At 42.9% G+C, this 18328-nt stretch overlaps 1 protein-coding gene across 12 annotated transcripts in view; it reads right to left on the minus strand.

Annotated features, from left to right (window-relative positions):
- The window catches only part of ARK2N (arkadia (RNF111) N-terminal like PKA signaling regulator 2N), a 107401-nt gene that overhangs the window by 71037 nt on the left and 18036 nt on the right, over positions 1-18328 (minus strand). For 2 of the 12 annotated variants that reach the window (XM_070050260.1, XM_070050254.1), the window contains exon 2: positions 9869-9953. The exons of 9 other annotated variants lie outside the window; for them this stretch is intronic. The gene's annotated coding sequence lies outside the window, so the exon portion shown is untranslated. Of the gene's footprint in view, positions 1-9868; positions 9954-18110; positions 18132-18328 lie in introns of those variants that run through there. One more of the 12 variants, XM_070050257.1, reaches the window with a different exon arrangement.

Genomic DNA, 18328 nt, shown 5'->3' on the forward strand with positions numbered 1-18328 from the left:
GAGAGCCTCAAACAGACACATCATAACACGGATGTTGAATGCCAAAAACAAGGAGAAAGATCTTCAGAACAGAAAAATGTTGTCATTATCTATTTGGGAACCCCAGTAAGATGACAGACAGCAACAGTGAAGGCTAGAGAACAGTGGACAAGCATATTTAAAAAAAGTGCTATTAAAATAAAAACAAAAACAAAAACAAAAACCTCCAAGCCTATATCCAAAAAAGCTATCTTCTAGGCTGGCGCCACAGCTCACTAGGCTAATCCTCCGCCTGCGGCGCCGGCACACCGGATTCTGTCCCAGATTGCTCCTCTTCCAGTCTAGCTCTCTGCTGTGGCCCGGGAAGGCAGTGGAGGATGGCCGAAGAGGTTGGGCCCTGCACCAGCAAGGGGGACCAGGAGGAAGCACCTGGCTCCTGGATTCAGATCAGCGCCGGCCATAGTGACCATGTGGGGAGTGAACCAACGGAAAGAAGACCTTCCTCTCTGTCTCTCTCTCACTAACTCTATCACCCAAAAAAAAAAAAAAAAAAAAGCTATCTTCTAAAAATGAAGGTGAAATAAACTTTCCCAGACTTCCGGAGGAGGGGGAGAAGGCAGGGCTGGGGGGAGGAGTATGCTTTGGTTTTCAAATACAATCAAATAAACAAACACTAGGAACTCACAAAAATTAGAGCTAAAGAAAATATCAATGAAGAGAATTTTATTAGGCTTATTAGGCTTAGAATGTTTTTAATAAATAAAAACAAGAGTGACAGGTGTCACTGCAGAATCTTATACCTCTGTTCTATGGGGTAAGCACTGTGACACAGTGGGTTAAGCCATTGCTTGGGTTGCCCACATCCCATATCAAAGTGCCTGGGATCAAGTTCTGCCTCTGCTTCCAATCTAGCTTCCTACTAATGCATCTGTCCAAGTACTTGGATCCCTCCCATCCATGTAGGAGTTCCTGGCTCCTGGCTTCCGCCTGGCCCAGCCACAACTGTTACGGGCATTTGAAGACTGAACAGCAGATAGAAGATATGCGTGTGTGTGTGTGTGTGTGTGTACATACACTACTCTGCCTTTCAAATATATAAAAAAAGAGAAAAAAAAAGTTGCTTCTGTTATAATTCTACTCTTTTAATACTGGGAAGGCAGCAAATGATGGTCCAAGTACTTGAGGGTCTGCCACTCACTGGGGCAGACCAGGATGGAGTCCCTGGCTCCTGGCTTTGGGCTGGTCTAACCCATGCCAACATGGCTATCTGGGGAGTCAACCAACAGATCAAAGATCTTTCTGTCTCTGTCACTCTGCCTTTCAAAGAGATAAAACAAATCTTGAAAAAAAAAAAAAAACTTGTGGGGCCAGTGCTGTGGTGTAGTGGATTAACGCCCTGGCCTGAGCGCTGGCATCCCACATGGGCGCCGGTTTGAGACCCAGCTGCTCCACTTCCTGTCCAGCTCTCTGCTATGGCCCAGGAAAGCAGTAGGAGATGGCCCAAGTCCTTGGTTACCTGCACCCATGTGGGAGACCCAGAAGAAGCTCCTGGCTCCTGGCTCTGGATCGGCGCAGCCCCAGCCTTTGCGGCCATTTGGGGAGTGAACCATCGGATGGAAGACCTCTCTCTCTCTCTCTCTCTGCCTCTCCTCTCTCTGTGTAACTCTGACTTTCAAATAAATGAATAAATCTTAAAAAAAAAAAAAGAAAAATTTGTAAAGAAATAAGCGATCAAGCTATGAAAAAATATAGAGGAAACTTAAATATGTATTAGTGGGGCCAGTGTTGTGACAGAGCAGGTAAAGGTACCAACTGTAACAACAGCATCCCTTATGGGCATCGGTTTGTGTCCCAGCAGCTCCACTTCTGATACAGCTCTCTGCTAATGGCCAGAAAAGAACAGAAGATGGCCCAGGTGCTTTAGCCCCTCCCACCCACTTAGGAGACCCAGGTGAAGCTCCTGGCTTTGGCCTGGCCCAGCCCTGGCCATTGCAGCAATTTGGGAAGTGAACAGTGGAAGAGGAAGATATATATATATATATAGATCACTCTCTATAGATATATATAGAGAGAGATCTATCTATCTCCTCCAACCAATCTAGAAAATCTACATTCTATATAATTCAAAGTATATGACATTTAGGAAAAGGCCAGACTCTATATATATATATATACATACACACACACACACACACACAGAGTCAAAAGATCAGTGGTTGCCAGCAGATAGGGGTGGAATAAAGGAAGACACAGAGCATAGAGGAATTTTAGGCCAATGAAACAACTTTGTATGACACTGCAATGGTGGATACATGTCATTATAAATCTGTTCAGCAGGCACTGTGGTGTAGTGAGTGAAGCCACCACCTGCAGTGCCAGCTCTCCCATATGGGTGCCATTTTGAGTACTGGCTGCTCCACTTCCAATCCAGCTCTCCACTATGGCATGGGAAAGCAGCAGAAGATGGCCCAAGTGCTTGGGCCCCTGCACCCATGTGAGAGACCTGAAAGAAGCTCCTGGCTTCAGATCGGCTCAGCTCTGGCCATTGCAGCCATTTGGGGAGTGAACCACCAGATGGAAGACCTTTCTGTCTCTTCCTCTGTAACTCTACCTCTCAAATAAATAAATACAATCTTAAAAAATAAATAAATCTGTCCAAACCTCTAGAATGTACACCACAAAAAGAAACCCTAACACAAACCTTGTGGTACAATTTTAATAAATGAACTACTCTGGTAGCGGATGCTGATAACTGCATTACGCACTCCTCCAAACACACAGAACTGTTTTTCAGTGTTATTCAACAAAGGATCTGTTAGTCAATACAAAAAATAGTGAATCCTAATGTGAAGTATGGACTTCAGTAATGCATCCACATTGGCTCATCAATTCTAACACATCTAATTAAAGCAGGATGTCAACAGGACAAACTGGAAGGGGATAACAGAAAAACTGTACTTTAAGGTTTTTTGGATAAACCTAAAACTACCCTAAAAAAATAAAGTCTAATTTTTTTTTAAATGCTGAAGAAGCTTGTTAGCCTGGAGCTGCTAGCAACCGACAGCCCTCCTAAGAAAAAATCCTGGCTGAAAATGGAAGCTCAAAGGCAATACTCAGAGCCAACATAAAAAGAGAAAAGTAGCACCCACATAACAACAGATTAAGCCCCTGGATCCAACCTGGCAAGAGCAGTTGCACATTTGATTTGTCATAGATAAATGAACATATTAAATTTCATTTTGCTTGTAAATAAATGTAGATGGTGCATATATGGACACCTATTATAACCATCTTCTGCAAAAATCTCTGTAGATGCTAGGAATCAATCAGAGCATACAAAACAAACAAACAAACAAAAAACACTGTAGTTAATAGCTCCACTTCCAGACTTCATAGACAAAGCCAATGGGAGCAATCTGCATTATGCTGGCCTTTTCTTCTCTCAGCACTGAAAACTAGTGCCTCCAGTGTGCACTACAGGGTATCTATCAATGCTGCTGCTGGCAAATCCCAGACATGGCATAAATAATCTCAATGAATCAGCCAAGACCTCAATGTGTTTAAAAAGTTTAAAGAAATACGAAAAAAGCAAAAAAAAGATTGAGGCAAGCTTATTAAATATACATATGCACGCATGCACACACACAAGAATGCTTCAGGAATTAATGATTTGTCAAAATAAATTGATGTTTTACTGCATATTTTTAAGCTTTCCAAAAAATTGTAATTTTAAAACACTATAGGATAAACAGTCTACCCATTCTAACAACTATCTCTAAACAATTCTATTTAGGTTTTCAGAACATTCTAATTATTTTTATTAATTATTGCTCACAGCTAACCTGAAATGTACAATCCTCACTGCTAAGAAAAGAATATGTAGGTCAATGACCAAGATATCTTTAGATACATTTAGGTAGATATATTTAGAACAGTTTATGAATTTCCAACCTCATCTTAGCTTAAGACTAGATCATACTACATAAGCAGCCTTCTTGAACCAAACATGAATACTCGGAATATCTAGATTTTACAAAAGAGAAGTTACAGTGTACGTTCAAAAGATAAGGTTTTCTAACAGGCTTCATGGTACACTGGGTTAAGGACCAGTTGGGAGGGACTCCAGCATCCCATATTCAGAGTGCCAGCTGAGTCTCGGCCACTCTGCTTCTACTCTGGCTTCCTGCCTAGGAAGGCAGCAGATTGTCGCTCCCCCATTCGCGGAGGAAGGACACTAGACCCTGCGCTGTTCTTTTGTCTGCTCGGCTCTTCCCGGGTTAGCTGCCGTTCGTTCCCTCACTCATGGAAGAACGACGCCGTCCCGGGTTAGCTGCCGGCCCCTCCACCTCCATAGAGGGGCGGCACCCCCCCGCCGCTTTCCCCGCTTCCGCACACCGCCGCCCGGCTCTCTCGGGGGCTGCTCAGATGTTGCTCAGGTGTTCCCTCAGATGTTCCTGGTGCATGTTGTTTCTCTCCTCCTTTATAGTCCTCTTCCACCAATCCCAACTCTGCTACCCACACGCCGAGCACGCTGCTCTCCTCCAATCAAGAGCAGGATCAGCTCCTGCAGCTTATCAGTCAAACTGATGAGACAGCTGCGTAGAGGTTGTTTGGTCTCTCTCTCAGCCCCATATTGTGGGAGAGCAGATGCATAGAATAAGCCTTAATTCCAGTAACTTAGTCTAGTCTCAGTTGCTCCCCACAGCAGATGATGGCCCAAGTACTTGGGACCCTGACATCCCTATGTGGGAGAGACCCGGATGGAGCTCAGGGCTACTGGTTTCAGCCTGGTTCAACCAGGGCTGTTATAGGCATTTGGGGAGTGAATCAGTAGAGGAAGATCTCTCTGCCTAGCAAAGAAACGATCTTTTTAAAAATATGAAAACAAATGATACCGTTTTATTTAATACAGGCTCCTTTAAAATAAATTTTTCTAATATATTTAGAATTTGGTTGTCCACAAATATACAATATTTGTACTTTTTGCACTAAATCAAAGCACAGCTACATTTCACAGTTAAAAATGTAAACAAGACTGACTGCTCCTTGCCTACACCTATAGTCTTGCTATACGTTTCTAGTCAAAATTTTAATTTCTTTAAGGCCTACACTGTCTATCACTCAAATCTCATTTTTAGCATCATTTTCCTTCACTGGGCTCCAGATCTCGCCACACACAAAGACCTTTTCTGATTCATGAATTTCTGTACTTTGCAATCCCCCTGCCAAGAAAGCATACCCCTAGCTCTCTCTGAGGTTAGGATGGCTTCTTCCTGTATTTCCAGCCTCATCTTCAAAGGGCAGGAAACAAATCTAGTAACTTGTTTCCTAGTTCACAGACCACCTTCTTGCTATGATCTCACACAGTGGAAAGGACAAGGCCAAGGAGTCTCTCTGGTCCTTTTTATAATGGCACTCATCCCAATCACATAAGCAAAGCCCTCAGGACCTAGCCACTATTTCTGGTACCACCTTGGGGGTTAGGATTCATGAATGTGAGAAGATACACACCTTCAGACCGTAGTAAAAGGCCACCTCTAAACACATTAAACACCTCTTCTCACTCACATTCCACTGTTCTCTACTTTTTTTTTAAGTGGCTAAAATTACTTTTTTGGGGCTGGTGTTGTGGCAAAGTGAGCTAAGTAAGTTGTGTATGCAACACCAGCACCCCATATCAGAGTTTGAGTCCCAGCTGTTCTACTTCTGATCCAGCTCCCTGCTAATGCCCAGGAAAAGAAGTGGAAGTTATCCCCAAGTACTTGAGCCCCTACCACCCTCATAGGATACCTAAAGGAAGCTCCTGGTTTCGCCCTGGTCCAGTCCTGGCTGTTGGAACATTTGGAGACTAAACCAGAAGATAGAAGATCTCTTTTTCTGTACCTCTGCCTTTCAAATAAATAAGTAAATATTTTTAAAAATAAAATGTTAAAAATGCTTATATCTGAGACTAGAGTCACAAGCCCACAAGAATGCAGGCAAACTTCAAAGTAATAAGTCTCTGTCTCTAATACAATTATGTCCTAAAACATTATAATTCATATCTACTGCTTATTTTTTTAATTATTTTTAATTATTTTTTTTTTTTGACAGGCAGAGTGGACAGTGAGAGAGAGGTCTTCCTTTTGCTGTTGGTTCATCCTCCAATGGCCGCCGTGGCCGGAGCACCGCGCTGAAACGATGGCAGGAGCCAGGTACTTATCCTGGTCTCCCATGGGGACAGGGCCCAAGCACTTGGGCCATCCTCCACTGCACTCCCTGGCCACAGCAGAGAGCTGGCCTGAAAGAGGGGCAACTGGGGAAGAATCTGGTGCCCCGACCAGAACTAGAACCCAGTGTGCCGGCGCCGTAAGGCAGAGGATTAGCCTAGGGAACCGCGGCGCCAGCCCTCTACTGCTTATTTTTTAAAGGAATACCAAGATTTTCAAAAACAAAATCTATAGCAATCAATTTTCTATCTTAAAATCACCATTAGGAGGCCAGCTGTGGCATAACGGGTAAAGCTACCACCTACAGCGCCGGCATCCCAGATGGGTGCCAGTTCAAGCCCTGGCTGCTCCACTTCCAATCCAGCTTTCTGTTATGGCCTGGGAAAGCAGTAGAAGATGGCCCAAATGCTTGGACCCCTGCCACCTTTTTGGAAGACCTGGAATAAGTTCCTAGCTCCTGGCTTCAGATGGGCATAGCTCCAGCCGTTGCAGCCATTTGGGGAGTGAACTCACATCGAATGGAAGACTTCTTTCTCCATCTCTCTAGGCCTCTGCCTCTCTGTAACTCTGCCTTTCAAACAAATATATATTTTTTTAAAAATCACCCTTGTGCTGGCATTTGACAAAGTGGTTAAAATGCCTCTTGGGATAGCTGATTCCCATATCCAAGTGCCTCATTTGAGCCATGGCTCTTCTTCTTCCGATCCAGCTTCCTGCTGAAACACATTCCAGGTGGCAGTAGTAATGTCTAAAAATACTTGGGTCCCTGCCACCCATGTGAGAGACTGTATTGAGTAGTTGGCTCCTGTGGCTTGGGCCTGGCCCAATTCTGGCCATGGAGGCATTTGGGAAGTGAACCAGTGTATGGAAGATCTGTGTCTCTCTCCCTTTCAAATAAAGTGAAAATAATTACTATTTAAAGTAAAAAATTAGGGTGGGTGTTTGATGCTGCTAACGAGCCACATTCCATATCACAGTGACTGGTTTTAAGTCCCAGCTCTGCTTCCAACTCTAACTTCTGCTAACGAGCACTTTGGGAGGCAGCTGATGATGACTCAAATATGTGTGTCCTTGCTACCCATGTGGGAGATTCAGACTGCATTCTAGGCAACTGGCTTTGGCTGTTGTGGGAATTCAAGGAGTAAACCAGCAGTTCAAAAATCTCTCCCTCTCTTTCTTCCTAACAAAATAATTAAAATTATTTAAATATAACAAAAATTTAAAAAAATAAAATAAAACCACTCTCAGGGCCGGCGCTGTGGCACAGTGGGTTAAGCTGCTGCCTTTAGTGCCGGCATTCCATATGGGTGCCGGTTCGAGTCTCGGCTGTTCACTTCCAATACAACTCTCTACTCTGGCCTAGGAAAACAGTAGAAGATGGCCCAAGTGCTTGGGCTCCTGCACTGGCGTGAGAAGACCTGGAAGAAGCTCCTGGCTCCTAGCTTCGGATTGGCACAGCTCCGGCTGCTGCGGCCAATTGGGGAGTGAACCAGCGAATGAAAGACTTCTCTCCCTCTCTCCTTCTCTCTCCATGTAACTGGGACTTTCAAATAAATAACATAAATCTTTAAAAAAATAATTAAAGAGGGCTGGCGCTGTGGCGCAGCAGGTTAAAGCCCTGGCCTGAAGCGCCAGCCTCCCATAAGGGCACCAGTTCTAGTCCCAGCTGCTCCAATTCTGATTCAGCTCTCTGTTATGGCCTGGGAAAGCAGTAGAAGATGGCCCAAGTCCTTGGGCTCCTGCACCCACGTGGGAGACCCAGAAGCAGCTCCTGGCTTCAGAACAGCACAACTCCAGCCGTTGCAGCCATCTGGGGAATGTACCAGTGGATGGAAGACCTCTCTGTCTCTACCTCTCTCACTCTCTTTCAAATAAATAAATTAATTAATTAAATAAAATAGGAAGGAAGGAAGGAAGGAAGGAAGGAAGGAAGGAAGGAAGGAAGGAAGGAAGGAAGGAAGGGGAGGGGAGGGGAGGGGAGGGGAGGGGAGGGGAGGGGAGGGGAGGGGAGGGGAGGGGAGGGGAGGAGGAAACAAAGCACTCTCAGCTCTTTCCTTTGCGGACTTTACACCTTGATGCTTACAAATTAATAACAGCTTTTCAAGTTTTAGTAGGCACTGTTTTTTAAATATAAAGAACAGAGATAGGGGGCCAGTGCTGTGACATATTAGGCTAAGCCTCTGCCTGTTGCGCCAGCATCCTTTGCGGGTGCCAGTTGGTGTCCCAGCTGCCCTACTTCTCTGCTTATGGCCTGGGAAAGCAGTAGATGATGACCCAAGTGCTTGGGCCCCTGTATTAACACAGGAGACCCAAAAGAAGCTCCTGGCTCCAAAATGGCCCAGCTACAGCCATTGTAGTCATTTAGGGAGTGAGCCAGTGGATGGAACAGTTCTATCTCTCGCTCTCTTTCTGTAACTCTACCTCTCATGTAATTAAACAAAATCTTTAAAAAAAAGAAAAAAAAAAGAACAAAGACAGGGGACATTCAGACTAGAAACCAAGACACAAACTGCAACATATGAAGATAAAACTGGAATAAAACAGGACTTCTGAACAACATTGTATGTCTACTTGCTGGTTTGGGCAAATGTCATCAAAAGACTTAAGTCAGCTCAGTGTTAAAGCAGTTGGTTATCTGTGGAGTACTGGGAAAATTCAATGGTAAGAGAGAATCACGCTAGTAATCATGCAAGAAAATTAACACCCAACAATTAACTGATTGTTCTGATGGTGTTACAAACACACTGCTGCACAAGGGTGATTTTTAAAGCAAACACATATAAAACAACAATTGAGAAAATTTAAGTCCAAGAAAGACAGAAGATAAATAGCACATTATAAGAAAAGCAACAGAAAAGAAACAAGTTATTTGTGTAAATGTTTTCAGTCCCTCCCTCATGGAAACATATACTATGCTCTCTCATGGAAACAAGGGTCATGTTAATTATTTCAACTCACTCACAGCTCCTAACATGAAATAAATATTCAATATTTATTGAAATGATGAACTGAATCTATTTTTAAAACCACCAAGACCACTAATGAAAAAACTAATATGCTTAAAAATATTAACCCCTTTGATATAAAAATATATTCCAATACATAGAATCAATATGATTTCTCAGAGAATAACATATCTTTCTACATAAAACTTAGATAGGGGCTGGAGCTGTGGACAGCTGTGGCATAGCAGGTAAAGCCACTGCCCGCAGTGCTGCCATACCAAATAGGTGCCTGCTTGAGGCTGCTCCACTTGCAATCTAGCTCTCTGCTAACGCGCCTGGGAAAGCAGTAGAAGATGGCCCAAGTCCTCGGGCCCCTGCACTCACATGAGAAGAAGCTCTAGGCTCCTGGCTTAGGATTGGCCCAGCTCCAGCAGTTGCAGCCATTTGAGGAGTGAACCAACGGATGTCAGACACCCACCCCTCCCTCCCTCCCTCCCTCCCTCTTTCTCTCTGCCTCTACCTCTGTAACTTCACCTTTCAAATAAATAATCTTTTAAAAGAATCTTTAAAAAAATTAAGATAAAAACTGACGTAAGTAGTTAAGAACTTAGTAAAGCTGCTTCCTTATTATTTGGTCTAGTACATACAGTGATTGTGTTCAAGCAAAAATGCAAATCAGACACTATGAAACTATCTTAAGCCATAATAAAACTTAAGATGAAAGCAGTATCCTACTCAAAATCAAAATGGAGGTCCCTCCCCTCCGATGCTCAGTTCTAGGAAGAGATTTCATTGTATCCATAACGGTATGTTCCCAATCCTGAAACAGAAAAAATAATCTTTTCTAATTTCTACATACAAACACTAATTTACATAGAAAACAACAGTAACCTTATTTATCTTAAAGCTTATCTTAAAATAAGCACCAATACTTAAATTCTGTCTTTAATTATTGGCAAGCTTGGGGTTAGTTTCTCTACTGAGAAGTTGTGGCATGGATATCTTGGCCAGTGCAGAACCAAAGATTAGGACTGAAATAAAAACACCACGTAGTAGAAACAGCAACACATCCTTTCATTAACTCTCAAAAGGAAGAGTATGAAGAGGTGATAGTAAGACCAAACAGATGAGTAAAAGACTCAAACTCAGAATGATGTAAAGCATTCAGAGTGAGAAACTATGAGTAACTAATTAATGAAGCCTGGCAATGATCACCAACAACTAACATCACTTAGAGGAACCAAACATTGTGTCTCCTGATCCAAGCACACAAAATCATCTGGAAAGTATTTTCCCCAAACATAAAAGAAAAAAAATTGAGGGAACATACAATACAGAAACTGAATCTGATCAAGCTTCTAAATCTAAGACCATTAACAAGAAACCAAGGAGTCAGAGGAAGAAGCTTACTACCACTACAAGAATGTAACTGGCAAATCCCAGCGGGGGGCAACTCAGCCATTTCTTCAACTTAGTTTGCAAGGAAAAAAACTGAAGGGGTAACTTAGAGATTATGAAGTAATGCCCAGATTTTATATGGCTCTTGATGTGAATAAACGTAAAACACATTTAGTATATTATGGAGAAATCCAAGCACTTTCATGTTACATTACTATTTTTCAATGTGATAATGATTGTTTGATTTCCCTTCAAGAGCTGGGCCTGGTGCTGGGCTTAACAAGTAAAGCTGCTGCCTGCAGTGCAGGCATCCCATATGGGCAAGGTTTGAGCCCCAGCTACTCTACTTCTGATCCAGCTCTCCACTATGGTCTGAGAAAGCAACAGAAAATGGCCCAAGTCCTTGAGCCCCTGCACCTGCATGGGAGACCTGGAAGAAGCTCCAGGCTTTGGATCAATGCAGCTGGCATTGCAGCCAGTTGGGGAGTGAACCAGTGGATGGAAGACTCTGACTCTCTCTATTCGAAACTCTTTCAAGTAAATAAACAAAATAAAATAATAAAAAAAAAAGTGAAGCTGACTGAAACACCTCGAGTATTAAAGGGTTAGAGTACACAAAAAGAACACTATAATTAATACGGTATACTAGATCTGTCCAAAATGTGCTAGATTTGGCCTACCCGGACTGAAATACAAACTGTGAAATTGCAACCATGAGGAGAGAGCGGCTTCGCTTCCTTGCCAGCCAACCTTTACTCCACTGATAGAAGCTCTATAAATAGACTAAGAGTGACAATGGCTGCTCAAATCACCCCACAGTGCAGACACTACCACTTCTGGCATCTATCTGGCCCAACATCAGGGTTGTGAATAAATTAGCATCAAGTAGAAAGCCAAGGAAGCTACCAAATGCAAAAAGTGTGCTGCTGCTAATAAAATAAGAGATCCTCTAGAATATTGAAAAGCACCATCAGGGTAACTCAAGAATAATTTGAAACATAGGTTCTGAGTTTCCTCCAAGATTTCTGGCCATTTGCTATCTCCCTAGAAAAACAATCTACATAAAGATGGATCCTGAGGACCCCAAGACAAATGTTGTCAAAAATTTATCCACTACACAAATATCCTCAGGCTAACTGCAAATTGTTTAGTGGACTGGGCAGGGAAGGAAGCTGAGATGGGAAACCCTTGATAAATTGTTAATTTTATATATGCTTCTATGTTAAGTTAAAACTAAGGTAGACAGGAGACTACTTAAAATTTAACCAAATGAAGTTTTTGTTCTTAACACAGAAGGAAAACCGTGCTGTTTTTCCTAAAGTTTTAGCCCACATCCTACTTCCCTATCCCCAACAATACCTTTCTCAAATTATAAGGCTGACTCTAGACATAAGTCGTTTTTTAAACCAGACAGCTCTTTAAAAAAACAATCTTCTGATCCCTTTGGTGTCTTGTTTCTCTAATGTTTATCATGCTAAGGAAAACAATTTTTATACTAATACTTGATCACAATCCAAGTTTACATACATTCTTAATAACAGCTGCTGTAAATTTTAACATTTAATTTCATTGCTCTTTGAATAATCAGAACTAATTTAATAAAACGCAGGCTTGAATTCCAGACAGAGGTAAAAAGTATTTGCAAAAAAAAAGAACACTCCTCAATCATTTAAGTTTAAAAACCTACTTACCAAAATACTATTTTCTAATATCTAATCTAAAATTATTTTTTAAAGGAAAAGACTAGCTCCACACTGCAGTTGTTTTGTTACTCAGCACTTTGCTTCTCTATCACCTACTTTCTCTTCTCCACAGTTTAGAATAGGAAAGAAACTCAGAATCATCTTGTTTACTACACTGAGTTCCTCAAGCAGAAACTTTTTTTTAAGATTTATTTATTTATTTGAAAGTCAGAGTTACACAGAGAGAGGAGAGACAGAGAGAGAGAGATGGATCTTCGATTCACTGGTTCACTCCCCAACTGGCCACAACGATCCGAACCCAGGAGCCAGGAGCTTCTTCCGGGTCTCCCACGTGGGTGCAGGGCCCCAAGGACCTGGGCCATCTTCTACTGCTTTCCCAGGCCATAGCAGAGAGCTGGATCTGAAGCAGAGTGCCCATATGCGATGCCAGCACTGCAGGCAGCAGTTTTACCCGCTACGCTACAGCGCTGGCCCCAGAAACTTTCTTTTATCTACGCATCCATCCCCACCTGGCACAGAAGTGCTCAGTAACTGGATTTTTAATTTACCCAGGTTTAACGCCCTCTATACACACAAGAAGTAAGGTCTACTGATACACTTCTACTTTTGATTACTCTTCACTGAATTAGAAAATACTCATACAGCTGTTTTAAAATTAAATAAAGCCAAGTTAATAATTTAGGGACTTACATCATCTCCACAATTTAAAGTCTGAGCAAAGAGGAATGAGACTCCTTATTTTGAATAAAGACACTAAAGAGAACAGAAACAAAACAAGCACTATACATTAAAGCCACAAATCCTTAATAAGACAACCAAATCTGAGTCACATCTACCATACTAAGGTTTTTAAAATCACATTGACTATCAGTTGCTATTAGTATGTTCCACTGAATCTCCATAGTATTTAACAACTCGTTTCCTTGGCCAGCAATTCAGGAATACAGAGAAAACAAGCAAAACACTTCTCCTTTTCACCTTTCTCCTCCCTTTTACCATAAGGTCACAAGGCCCTGTGAGCTGAGTGTGAAAACAAAATGACTGAACATCAATCCCACCTCTGCTGAGACAAGCTGCCCACACAGAGCAGAAAACACTGCTTCTCGCCCTTGATTTCAATCATAAGAATTCTGAAAAAGTAAGGAAAGGTACAATTAAAAATAAAGGCTAGGGGCTCGTGCTGTGGCGTAGCAGGTAAAGCCGCAGTCTGCAGTGTATCATCCCATAGAGGCAAGGTTTGAGTCCCGGCTGCTCCACTTCAGATCCAGCTCTCTGCTGTGGCCTGGGAAAGCAGTAGAAGATGGCCCAAGTCCTTGGGCCCCTGCACCCACGTGGGAGACCCAGAAGATGCTCCTGGCTCCAGGCTTCAGACCGGCACAGCTCCAGCTGTCGCAGCCAACTGGGGAGTGAACCAGCGGGTGGAAGACCTCTCTTTTCAATCAATCAATATCTCTCTCTCTCTCTCTGTACAACACTGACTTTCAAATAAAATAAATACATCTTCTAAAAAATTAATTAAATTAATTAAAAGAATAAAGGCTAGGGGCCAGCGCTGTGGCATGCCAGGTAAAGCCGCCGCCTGCACTGCTGGCATCCCATATGGGTATCGGTTCAAGTCCAGGCTGCTACACTACTGAATGAGCTCTCTGCTAAGACCTGGGAGGACAGCAGAGGATGGCCCAAGTCCTTGGGCCCATGTGGCCGCATCGGGGGCCCAGGAGAGACTCCTGGCTCCCAGCTTCGGATTGGCCCAGCTTTGGCTGTTTCAGGAGTGGACCAGCAGATGGAGGACTTTCTCTGCCTCTCTGTAGTTCTGCCTTTCAAATAAATAAATCTTTAAAAAAAAAAAAAAGTTTTGTAACAGTAATGCCAAACTGGAATTTGACAGCTAAAGCAAAATAACTATCAAAACCTTTAAGCTGACAACCAAGAAACTACCCAAAATGAAATTTTTACTCTATGAACATAAGGCTCAATGCAGAAAATCCTCCAAAAAGAATGCCTACCTCATCCTTCATATTCCACAGGTTGTTGTTTTATTTTTTTGCCCTAGATGAAAATTCATAACCTTTTAGCAGACTAAGGTACCTTTAGAACCTAGCCCTACCTCCACCTACCCTGTTAATCTCTCTGAAAACTCAAGCCAAAGGCCCCACTTAACCATTCAAGAGTATAGGTATAGGTATAGGTATAGGTATAGGTATAGGTATAGGTATAGGTATAGGTATAGGTATAGATATAGATACCATGACTTTTTGGGCTATTTTCCAGCCTGGAGTTCTCAAATGGAAATCCCTCTCAAACCTCAATTTTAAAAGTTTAGGTTCCAGGGCTGGCGCTATGGTCTAGCAAATAAAGCTGTACCCCATGAGTGCCGGTTTGAGTCCTGGCTGCTCCATTTCCAATCCAGCTCCCTGCTATTGCTCCTGGGAAAGCAGAAGATGGCCCAAGTATTTGGTACCCTGCCAACCCAGATGGAGAACCTGGAAGAAACTCCTGGCTTTAGATCAGCATAGCTCCAGCTGTTGTGGATATGTGGGAAGTGAACCAGTGGATGGAAGATTCTCTGTCTCTCCCTATCTCCAACTTTGCCTTTCAAAGAAATAAATAAATTTGAAAGAAAAAGAAAAAGTTGGGGAAAGCGCTATGGCGCAATGGGCTAAGCCACTACCTGACACACCAGCATTCCATATGGGCCCAGTTCGAGTCCCAGCTGTTCCTCTTCCAATCCAGCTCTCTGCTATGGCCTGGGAAAGCAGTAGAGGATGGACCAAATGCTTGGGTCCTGCACCCATGTAGGAGACCCAGAAGAAGGTCCAGGCTCCTGGCTTCAGATCAACCCAGCTCTGACCGTTTCAGCCATTTAGGGAGTGTACAAACAGCTGGAAGACCTTTCTCTGTGTGTGTGTGTGTGTTTCTCTCTCTCTCTCTTTCTCTCTCTCTCTCTGTAATTCTATCTCTCAAATAAATGAATCTTGAAAAAAAAAAAAAAAAGTTTAAGTTTCTTGGAGCCGGCATTGCAGCACAGCATGTAAAACCACTGCTTGCAATGCCAGCATCCCAAACAGGCGCTAGTTTGAGTCCCAGCTGCTCTACTTCCAATCCATCACCCTGCTAAGGTGCCTGGGAAAGCAGAGGAAGCAAGTGCTCAGCCCCACATCTACAAGCGAGACCCAGCAGATCCGGACTTCTGGTTTAAGCCTGGCCCAGCCCTGATAGTTGCAGCCATTTGCGGAGTGAACCAGCGGAAAGAAGATCTCTGTCTCTTCCTCTTTGTGTAACTGATTTGCAAATAAATAAATAAATCTTAAAAAAAAAAAAATTAAGTTCCTGAGGCCAGGCATTGTGGGAAAGCAGGTAAAGCCATCTGTGGTTGCTCCACTTCTAATCCAGCCCCCTGCTAATGCGTCTGGGAAAGCAGCAGAGGATGGCCCAAGTCCTGGGAATCCTGCACCCATGTGGGGGAACTGTTAGAATTTCTGGCTTCTGGTTTCAGACTGGTCCAGCCCTGGACATTGCAGCCATAGGGAAGTGAACAGTGGATGCAAGACCTCTCCCTCTCTCTCTCTCTGTAACTCTGCCTTTCAAATAAATAAAATAAATCTTAAAAAAAAAAAAAAGTTTAAATTCCTTGAGCACTGTGATCTTAATGGTCTCATTCACGACAGCACCTGCAACTAGAGCATTGCTGGCACAGAGAAAGCAATCAATGAATTAGTGTGGCGAGAATAAAGGTTTCACATGGATGCGCTGTCTTCCATGCTTTCTCCACAGCGCCTCTCTTTTTCAGCTTTTTAGTATGTCTATTTCATTTTCCCTTCCTATTTACAACTACCCAAGAAATTTCATTTAGTCCCAAACTCTTTCCTAAAATAATCTAATACTGGAATCAGTATACTTCAAAACACATGAACTATAGATTTCTAATCATTTATAGGTTTTCTCAAATACTGTCACTTCAGTAAATATGAAAATATTTTCATGTATGTGTCAGAAAATGGGGAAAGTCTAAGATGGTTTACAAAGTAACTGAACAGTAAGGTTTGGGTCTCTAGTATAAACATATACCACCTCCAAACTTTAAAAAGAAAGGAAAAAATTAGCAGATTGCCTGTACTCTACATCAAGTTTATTCATGCAAGTATCAGAACAAAATCTTAAGACTGAGGATCCTGACAAAACAATGAATAAGCAACCACACAAGCTCACAGAAATTACCAGTCCTAAAGAGATTTAAAATATCAATGTCAACATAAACACTAAGACACCTTTAAGGGGCCTGTGGTGCCAGCATGCCATATGGGTGCCAGTTCCAGTCCCAACTGTTCCACTTGCGATCCAGCTCCCTGCTAATGCACTCGGGAAAGCAGCAGAAGTCAGCCAGAGTGCTTGGGCCCCTGCCATCCAATCGACAGACTAGGAAGAAGCTCCTGGCTCCTGGCTCCACCTGGCCCAGCCCAGGGCGTTGGGGCCTTCTGGAGAGTGAACCAGCAGATGAAAGATAATCTTTCTCTCTCCTACTTCTCCTTCTGTAACTCTGCCTTTGAAATAAATAAAAATTAAGACAAAAAAAAAAAAAAACGACACCTTTAAAGGACATATATTGAGCACTGTTTTAACAGAATTCCACTAATTTAGGGCCTGAAGCTGAGTTTATCTTTAATACAGGACCTTGTATTAATCATGAAAGCTACAAAACAGATTACGATAGTTACTCTCACGTGTATGCATGAAAGAGTACTATAACCTAAAGTAGTGGCATAACTACTGCACTGTTAGCTTAATATGAAGGTAACAATGAGCAGTTTCCAGCTCCCAAATCCAGTCCATCCTACCTTCCACAAACAAGTGTTGGGGAGAAAAAAAATCCCATTAAGAAATCCGATTTAGTTGGTCCCTTAGGTTGAAGGAAGTTTCTTGAAGTCTTTCCCTGCCTTTCAGATTCAAATCACCTACTGCAAAGTTTGCATCAGCAACATGTTAACATTAAGGAAAAGATGAGGTCTGAAGATTTAAGATTACAGTGGTACTGAAAAGCAGTCTATAGAAACCTGATTTAGAAATATCTAAGAAATATTTTTATCTCTCATTTAACAGAACTTAGAAAATCTCATTAAGGTTCTTTTTAAAGTAGCATACAGGTCACTGCAGTCAATTCCACCTTGGTTTCTTGAATGCAAATTTAATTCATAATTTTGTTTACCAAGCGTTCAACTAGCATTGTATTGGGCATATCACTCGGCCAAAACGTTGTACTGCCTACTGAAATACCAGCGTTGTGACTCCTCAAGACATCAGGTAACAACTATTCATCGCGGGCCTCTAAAAATGCTTGTTAAATCAAAAGGCAAGGCTCTGATTCCTGGAGAAATCCAGACTGCCAGGATCAGCAAAACTACATTAGAAAGTTAACAGCTTCCATCCTTAAAATACCCCAAGAGAAGAAAGAGAGTGAGCCAAACTGTTAACACGTATGTGCCCAGGGATACCGCCGAATAACACCCGAAGCAGAACGGCCATATGTATCTGTAATTAAGAGGTCCGACCATGATAAAGCATCATCATGTGGGTTTTTCAGCCCCTGGTGGAAAGATTCAGAAAGCCAAAACTCAGGCAAAAGAAAATAAGGGGAAAAAAAAAAAAAAAAAAAAAAAAAAAAACGAAAAGCACATCTAAGCATGAACTGCTCAAGCGGCCAGAGATCTGGGACGACCAATACAGACGCTCCTGCCTTCAACCTGTGCGCATCTATTTTGGGACAGAGGATCGGACAATTTAAAAGTGAGAAATGGCGTGCGGCTCCAGCAGAGGCTGCTGCATAAATAGCACAATACAGGGCGGACGGCGCCGTGAGGAAGGAAAAGTACGAAGCGCACCCGGGGAGGAGAGGAGAGGAGAGCAGAGCCGGCTCTGGGGAGTCAGGCACGGCGGCAGCCTGTAACCGGGGGGGTCGCCGGTTTACTGCCTCGCCGGCTCCGAGGCCAAGTTAACAAACTCCCCAGAAGAAGTCAACCTTGGAGACTGACACACGTCTCCCACGGATCCGGGGAGTCGGAGTGGAAGAGCCCACCAAAGCCTTTTTCTGCCCCCGCGC

This window comes from Oryctolagus cuniculus, chromosome 10, assembly GCF_964237555.1.
Source record: "Oryctolagus cuniculus chromosome 10, mOryCun1.1, whole genome shotgun sequence".
Classification (NCBI taxonomy): Eukaryota; Metazoa; Chordata; class Mammalia; order Lagomorpha; family Leporidae; genus Oryctolagus; species Oryctolagus cuniculus.